We start from the raw sequence: 9477 nt of genomic DNA on the forward strand, positions 1-9477 counted from the left end.
TTATAGTAATAGGAATTCATTCATATCCCATGCAATACCTAAATTCTCTAATGGCTTAAATCTCACCAAATAACAATAAAAAGACTATTTTACCCTTAAAAAATTTCACATCCCGAAGGGAATGAATGATAGTAAACATAATTGTATACAAACCTCTGATGTCATGTCATCACTTAGTAGCCAAAAAATTTATAAATATAAAATGAATTAAATATAAAATGTCAAAGCAAATAAAAGTCAACATGCATGAACATGCATAAATATAGAAATACAATGGAGTCCAAAGTGTAGATTCTGGTTCTGGTTTAGGATTAAGGTTCTAAAATGCATGTTTAGTAAAATTGTCAATAATGGTTTATTTATTCAAAAAATAACATGTTACCATCCACAAGTTTCCATCTTCACCCTAAAGGTCTAGAGAAACAACCAAGAGAGCAACATAATTTATAGAGGTACTGATAGTATACCAATCTTAAAGGTTGGGCCTTGGTGAGATGACAAGTGCCTTTCACCAAAAGTGATAGATTACAAGTTCGAATCCGGAAATCAGCCTCATCAAAAGGATTGAGATTACAGTTCAACCTTTTTTTGACAGTATATCAATCTTCATTACTAACATATTCACCCCTAATGTATGGGTTTCTAGAGTTGTATCATACACCTATAGGGGCTTCTTGGACTTCGTTTAATCAAAGTGAAATTAGGAACATCAGTCCTTATTGTTTGAATAGCGCTGTTAATCTCATGAGTACTACTCTTGTTGCAGCAGATCCTGTAGAGTTAAGAATTGTTATTAGCCAAGGGTTGTTTATTTTTTTGCTGCCATTACAGTATTAAGGTTGTTTTTCAAAGAGTATCCAGTATGTACTTCTTTAACGTTCCCAACTACATCACGGAGCTATAAAGTTGTTGGTTATGCTCTGCTGATTAGCCATTATGATTTCTAATCACTAACACTGATTCTAAAAGGCCTCCAAACCAGCCTATGATTTCTATTGAGAGAACGGGAAACAGGAAAAATAAAATTGATAACTTGGAAAAGGAGTAATTTGGCATAACATAATTTGAGCATAGCTGCAGAGGAGATCAGAAATGTGGGCAACTGACCCAAATAATTTTTCCAGAAGTTGAAGATTCAGAATCCTTTCCACCAATGGCAGATTGCAATGTCTGGTATAGGGAAGCAAGTGCTCCCTGTCCCACAGTCTCAAGAATGCTGCAACTCCCAAGAGTTAGACCTTTTGGCAATCCCTTTTTCTTCGCATATTCTTTGAGATTACTGATAATTGTCTCAGTTGGATTCTCTGAAACTCCATGGAAGTTCTTAAATCCCGTCACATGAACTGTTACTGCTACTGCAGGTGCAGGAGGCCCTTCGGACCCCATTTACCAATTATTGAGATATAACCAAAAAGGCGTTATAGCATCAAAATCAAAAGTAATATCTACGTACCTGCATCAAACAAGAGAAAATGAATTAGTCAGTGCAGTCAAGAAGCCACAAAGACATCATCAGCTTGCTGAACTAGGAAAGCTATAACATCTACCTCATCAATGTACATCTCAAATTTCACAAACTACTTTCCTACACTTTCACACAGAACTTGGTGAAAGAGAACCCCATCTTTTATCTCAAGCTGAATTCCCAAAATCACAAGTCAAAGACCAAATCAACCTAACAAGAAAACACTCATACATAATAATTATCTCATTATAATGATTTTGTGGTAACCTACAGCACGACTTTTATAAACCTTGTTGTATATTTCACAAGACCTATGGGATTATCTATCTTATACTTGACCAAACATGACATCACTAAGTTAACCTTGTGTATTTCAAAAAGATTGGTTTTCTTTAAGCATAACATCACTAACTAAAACTAAGAAACCTAACCTAAGGCTAGGAAATCACAATCTACATACAACAAAATGAAATTACAAAAGCTCCAAAAGAATCAACTCTTTGTGTCCATGAAACGTAATCAATCACTAACAAATGAACTATTCTTCAGCTATATGATCGCAAGTTGGGAGTTTCCAACTCAATTCATTTACTTTAAATCGTAAATGTCAAAATGATTATACCACGAAGTTGATTTTGTATTGCACTACAACCTAAGTTGCTTCTCTCTTAGACAATTCAAGGAGAAGCACATACAAAATTATCAGCTAACTCCTTGAGTTGATAAACCAACCAAGCTAGACTAACAAAATTTGACTCAAGTCCACTGCACAAAAGCACCACACGGCTTATAAGAGAGGGAAAAAAGGGAAGGGGAGGGGACTCAGTTTGCATTGCAACTCCAAAACTTAATTTCATTGGAGGGAACATTTATTATTATTAATTCCATTGGCTAAGGGATGTATAACCACACACAAAATGCTAGATTTTAGAGCAACAATATTTAGCATTAACCTTAAATAAGAAAAAATTTTGAAACAACTATCTAGGAAAATAGGTTCCAACTTCCAAGCAACAACATGAGTGCACAATGAAATCACAACAAAAGATAAAACAGTTAAAGGTACAAACAATCATTCGTACATAAATGAAATAGAAAATCATCTTTAGAAACTATAAAATTTACCTGAAATGATACACATCTTTCAAAGATTGACATGTGATGGATAAAATATGAAACTTGTCCTTGATGTTGAGAAACTAAAAAACCTTCACACAAGCTTCTGGAGAAATTCTTGAATATTCTTATCTACTTGATTAGATGACAGCATGTCAGATAACATGCTTGCAACTGTCGCATTTGCTGAAAAACCCTTGTCAACCATTATTTCAAGATATTTAATTGTCTTTGATGTCTCATTATGTTGCAGTAACCCTTGGATTATTGTGTTATATGTGCAATCGTCAGGTGAACAACCGCTCCCATCCATTTTCTCAAATATCTCGCTTCTTCTAGCAATTCCTCTTTGCAAAGCCCTTTGAGCATTATGGTATAAGTTCGAACATTGGGTTGCAATACTTTAGCAGGTAGACTATAAAAGAGTTCTCTTGCAACTATAAGATTCCCGACATAATACAAACCGTCAATCAAAATGTTGTAAATCACAATATTTTTGCCCAACGTTTTGTCTTCCATCTTAGGAAACACTTTTATTGCCTCAACTAGTCCATTCTTACACAGACCATCCAACAAGATTGCATAAGTTTGGGGATCTGGAAGTTGGCCACAAGCCTGCATTTTATGGAATAGCTCTAGAGCAACCTTGTGTCTCTCCACTTGACAAAACCCACCTTTAAGAGTGTTGTAAGTCACAACATTAGGAGTTACTCCCTCATTGGACATTTCATTAAAGAGATTCATTGCCTCATAAATTTTTTTATTTTTACAAAACCCATTTATCAATGTGTTATAGCTAACAACATCAGGTGAACAACCTCTCTCAACCATCACGTTCAATGCTTTGATGGCACTGTTCAAATTATTTTGCAAACAGTATCCATCAATTAAAGAATTATAAGAGACTACGTCAGGCTCAATACCTCTTTGAATCATCTTATCAAAAACTTTTTTTGCCTCTATCAACATCCCCTCTTTGCAAAATGCGTCCATCAATATGTTGAAGGTCCACACACCTAGCACGATCTTCCTCTGTGCCATCTCGTTCAACAAAGTAGTAGCCTCTCTCCACCTGCCGCAATTGCATAGGCCTCGAATTAAGGAATTGTAAGTGATAAGGTCCAGCTGAATGCCTTTACTCATCATTTCAATCAAAAAGTTCAAGGCATCAGTTACCAACCTATCCTTATATAAACTATCAATGATTGTGTTATACACTGATAGATGAAGCTCAAAATTCCCTTCTTCCATCTTCCTAAGCAACCTAATAGCCATACTAGTCTGTCCAATCTTACACAAACCATTCAGTATTATTCCACAAGTAAATGCATCAGGCTTATACCCATTCTTCTCCATTTCTTCTACCAGCTTCACAGCTCCAGCAATGTTACCTTGAAGACAGAGCCCCTTGACAAGGGTGTTTAGAGTAACAGAGTCTGGGTGATAACCAAGTTTCAAAATTGTTACCGAGACAGAAAACCCAAAATCTAGACAATTCAAATGGCAGAAGTAGTGAATTAAAATAGTAAGAGTATAAAGATCAGGAGAGATACCAAATGATTCTATTTGTTTAATTAGAGTAATGACTACTAGGTAATGCTTCATTCTTGCAATGGCATTCAACAATAGAGTAAAATTCATAATGGAAGGCAAAGGGCGCATGTGAAGCATTGTATCAAACAGGTCTAAGGCATGATTAACATTCCTAAAGCTTCTAGATTTGCATTGATCTCTAACAGATTTCAAGAATTGATCTTGATTCAGATTGTGATTCAGGTTTTTCTTAGCACTAGCAATACTAGTAGTAGCAGCAGCAGCAGTAAGAGTAGAATAACAATAAGTAATAGGTCGAAAGCAACAAAATGAGTGCACAATGAAATCTCAACAAAAGATAGAACAATTAAAAGAACAATCAATCTTCCATAAATATATGAAAAGAAAGTTCATCTTGTAAAAATTATATAATTTACTCTGAAAAATAAAAATAAAAATAAAAAATACATGTTGCTTACAGATTGACAAGCGATGGGTAAAAATATGAAGCTTGTCCTTGATCTAGAGAAGTTAAAAGACCTTCACATAAACTTATGAAGCAATTCTTGAATGTTCGTATCTATATAATTAGATGACAGCAAGTCAACCAACATGGCCACAAGCCTACATTTTATGGAATGGCTCTAGTGCAGCCTGGGGTCTCTTCACTCAACAAAAACCAACTATAAGACTGTAGTAAGTGACAAAATTGGGAGCCACTCCCATGTTGGAAAATTCAAATTAAAATTTATAAAACAATAGAATATATAAATGATTGACATAGAATCAAATTGAAGTTTACTCCTTTCATGCTACAACTTTTATGGCTATTTTAGGAGGAGAAAAGCTATGTCCACAATACTTTCAAAACAAATCTTGAGTGGCAAGCTATTATTGGTTGTTACTAGTGAGCAAATAAGTAATTTAAGTGGTAAATTCAAATTAAAACCAATAATATGTTACCACTTACGATTTGTTGTGAAAATGTTGTTGACATAGCACTTCTAATTTTAGGAGAGAAGGTCGCATTGTTCATGTGTGATATGGTTCCCAAGACCTATTTTGTATGATATGGTTCCCAAGACCTATTCTGTATCTATCACAACTCCATAGAGAGTAAAGTTCTCCTCTCATCCAATAAGGGTCAACCAAATATTCACTTCAAATAAAACCTATTTAATTACAAATTTAAAAATAAAAGTAAAAATTTAAAAAAAAAAAAGACAAAAAAATTTGAAAGGGAAAAAACATCAATGATATTAAAAGAAACATCACTTCATAAAAAGTAAATAACCACTTCCAACAAACATACATACACCTTACAAATTGACTGGCAAAGTCTTAATAAATAATTCTTGAAGTGCTTTATTTGCTGGACTTGCAGATAACAAGTCAACCAACATGGATGCAGTGGTTGCATTTGCTGCAAAACCCTTGTCATCCATTATCTTAAGAAGTTCCATAGCCTTTGCTGTCTCATTCTGTTGTAGCAACCCTTGGATGATTGTGTTATATGATCGATCATCAGGAGGGAAATGGTTCCCATCCATTTTATCTAGCAACTCACTCGCTTCATCAATTAGCCCCTCTTTGCAAAACCCTTTGATCATTATATTGTAAGTCCGAACATTGGGTTGCAATCCTTTTGCAGGTAGACCATAAAAGAGTTCTCTTGCAACTGTAAGATTCCCAACATTACACAAACCGTCAATTAAAATGTTGTAAATCACAATATCATTGCCCAATGTTTTGTCTTCCATCTCATTAAACACTTTTATTGCCTCAACAACTTGTCCACTCTTACAAAGGCCGTCCAACAAGACAGCATAAGTTTGGGGATTTGGAGGTTGGCCACAAGCCTACATCTTATGGAATAGCCCTAGAGCAGCCTTGTGTCTCTCCACTCGACAAAACCCACCTATAAGAGTGCTGTAAGTTACAACATCGGGAGTTAGTCCCTTGTTGGACATTTCATGAAAGAGATTCATTGCCTCATCAATTCTTTTCTTTTTACAAAAACCATTAATCAATGTGTTATAGCTAACAACATTAGGTGAACAACCCCTCTCAACCATCATATTCAATGCTTCGATGGCATCCTTCAATTTATTTTGCAAACAGTATCCATCAATCAAAGTACTATAAGAGACTACATCAGGTTCAATACCTCTTTGAATCATCTTATCAAAAATAATTTTCGCCTCTTTCAACATCCCCTCTTTGCAAAATGTGTCCACCAATATGTTGAAGGTCCTCACACTTGGCATGATCTTCCTCTGCGCCATCTCGTTCAACAGAGTAGTAGCCTCTTTCCGCCATCCAAAATTGCATAGGCCTTGAATTAAGGAATTGTAAGTGATAAGGTCCGGCTGAATGCCTTTACTCATCATTTCAAATAAAAGGTTCAAAGCCTTAGTTATCAATCTATCCTTACATAAACTATCAATGATTGTGTTATACGCTGATAGATAAAGCTCAAAATTCCCTTCTTCCATCTGCCTAAGCAACCTAATAGCCATACTAGTCTGTCCAATCTTACACAGAGCATTCAGTATTATTCCACAAGTAAATGCATCAGGCTTATACCCATTCTTCTCCATTTCTTCTACCAACCTCACAGCTCCAGCAATGTTACCTTGAAGGCAGAGCCCGTTGACAAGGGTGTTTAAAGTAACAGAGTCTGGGTGATAACCAAGTTTCAAAATTGTTGCCAAAACAGAAAACCCAAAATCTAGACGGTTCAGATGGCAGAAGCAGTTAATCAAAATATTAAGAGTATAAACATCAGGAGAGATACCAAATGATTCGATTCGTTTAATTAGAGAAATGACTACTGAGTAATGCTTCATTCTTGCAATGCCACCCAACGCGTGATTAAAATTGTTAATGGAAGGCAAAGGGTGCATGTGAAGCATTGTATCAAACAGGTGGAAGGCATGATCAACATTCCTAAAGCTTCTAGATCTGCACTGATCTCTAACAGATTTCAAGAATTGATCTTGATTGTGATTGTGATTGTGATTCGGGTTTCTTTTAGCACTAGCTATACTAGCAGCAGTAAGGGTAGAATAACAATAAGAACGAAAACAAGTGTGGGAAGAACGAAGCAACGTACCCATTTTCCTGAAGATCCAGCAAACAATTCGGCAGCGGAAATCAGAACGAAACGATAGAGTTTGAGAATTGAGAAAGCGCGAGAGAGAATCGGTTCAGGTCGGGTCGTTCGGTTGGTTTTGAGGGCAGTTCCCTTGAACTAGCTACTGATCAGTTATCCAAAAATTGGGGCGGCCGAAATGTGGTATTTATGTAAAGAGCAAAAACGCCAAGCGAAGGCTCGAATTCGAGATCAGTTGGCCAAAATACACTAACCACACCACTAGCCACTGATCAGTATGCCAGTAGTGCATTGAAATAAATAAATAAATAAATAAATAAATAAATAAATAAATAAATAAATAAATAAATAAATAAATAAATAAATAAATAAATAAATAAATAAATAAATAAATAAATAAATAAATAAATAAATAAATAATTAAATAATTAAATAAATAATTAATTAATTAATTAATTAATTAAAAAATAAATTGAAATAAATAAATAAATAAATAAATAAATAAATAAATAAATAAATAAATAAATAAATAAATAAATAAATAAATAAATAAATAAATAAATAAATAAATAAATAAATAAATAAATAAATAAATAAATAATTAAATAATTAAATAAATAATTAATTAATTAATTAATTAATTAATTAATTAATTCTAACTTTTGATTGACCTCTTCACAATTTTACATATCAACATTATCAATAATTAATTGTAATTTAGAAATAAAAACACACCTAGTGAGGAAGGTAAGGATTTGAACAAAGCACAAAAAATAAACTAATTAGAAATAGAACACTTAGGTGGACAGAAACCAATTGGAAATTAAACACTTAGGTGAGCTTTGATTTATCTACGTGGTTAAGTGCAATAGGGTTTATGTTTAATCATAGTGTTCGGAGGCCATGTGCAACTATTAGGTTATGGATTGCTTTGGTACTCTACTATGGAATGGTAGAGGAGTATTGGATTCCAAATATTTGATTGGACTTGGAAGTTATGACATCACAGGACCAGCTACTGATATTAATACGACGGAATACGCAAATGCAGAATAGATCGCATCTAGGGTTCAATTCAGGCTCCAATCTTGCACATTTATTGTTGTAGAGCTGCAAGGGAAGTGGGTAGTATTTGTAAATCTAGATGCTTGCATGGCTTCACAGCTTGCGACAGTGAAAGTGATTGAGTTAAATTACACAGGGTTTGCAAAACCATATGGTGAGAGTTGAAGATGTAAGGGTGGTGTTTAAAATTTGGTTTTGACAGAATTGACCAAGAAAGAGAGAGAGTGGGAGGTAAAAAGTTGGGGTTTTTTTTTTTTTTTTTTTTAAGAGTTTGATTGTTTAAAATTTATAATTGGTTTGAGAGGGTTAGAAAGGCTTTGTATTTTATCACAGAGAAGTAAATCATGAGTGGGAGTTGAAATTAGGTGTTTGTGTGTTTTGAACTATATTCTCTTTCACAAGTTGGAGGCATGTGTTATCTCCTCTCTCAAACTATCTGAAGAGAACCAAATTTAAAGCCAAAATAAGAGTTTAAATTTCATGTTTTTGATGAATTTGGGGATACTCAGATTTATTTTTATTTTTTTATGGATGACCAAGTTTGTGATTTTTTAGGCGTTGTTCCGGGTTTTACATGTTGGATTATATTCTCATAATTTTAATTGAGCATCTTTTTGGGTATTGAGGAATAAAAAACAATGAAGACAAAGTGATTGGAAGCACAATCAATTGTGAAGCGTTTTTTACTTTTTTTTAGATATGTTGGTGAATTGTGAGTTTTGCTTTGTTAATTTGCAAATTGAGGATTACTTTATAGATTGTGGTAGATATTTTTTCTAGGGAGAGATTTAACAAAGCAATGAATGATAGCTTTGCTATTATTTTTTATTTCTTTTCTAATAAATGTTTTCTTTATATTCTTTCTACTAACATATATGTCTATGGTTTTCTATTTGACTTTCATTGCTTTTCTTTTTTTGTAGATTATTCAATGCAACAGATTTTGGGAACACACTAGACACCACCATTCATATGGGAAGAACACTTTAATAACTTCTTCATTCATAGCAGGTACTTGTAGTTCTTTGTTTGGCCCATTTTATCATATAATAATATTTGGAATTGTTTTAGTTCCACTATCATTGTTTTTGGATAATGTATAAACTTTGATTTTTTTTTTGACACATGAATATTGATATAGGGGGAAAAAAAGGAGATTATTGGCCCAATGAATGAGGAAGAA

At 33.9% G+C, this 9477-nt stretch overlaps 1 pseudogene; it reads right to left on the reverse strand.

The window, feature by feature from the left end:
* Positions 1 to 231: 231 nt before the first annotated feature.
* Positions 232 to 7430, reverse strand: LOC115980351 (annotated as a pseudogene).
* Positions 7431 to 9477: the final 2047 nt, after the last annotated feature.

Source organism: Quercus lobata, chromosome 3 (genome assembly GCF_001633185.2).
Source record: "Quercus lobata isolate SW786 chromosome 3, ValleyOak3.0 Primary Assembly, whole genome shotgun sequence".
Classification (NCBI taxonomy): domain Eukaryota; kingdom Viridiplantae; phylum Streptophyta; class Magnoliopsida; order Fagales; family Fagaceae; genus Quercus; species Quercus lobata.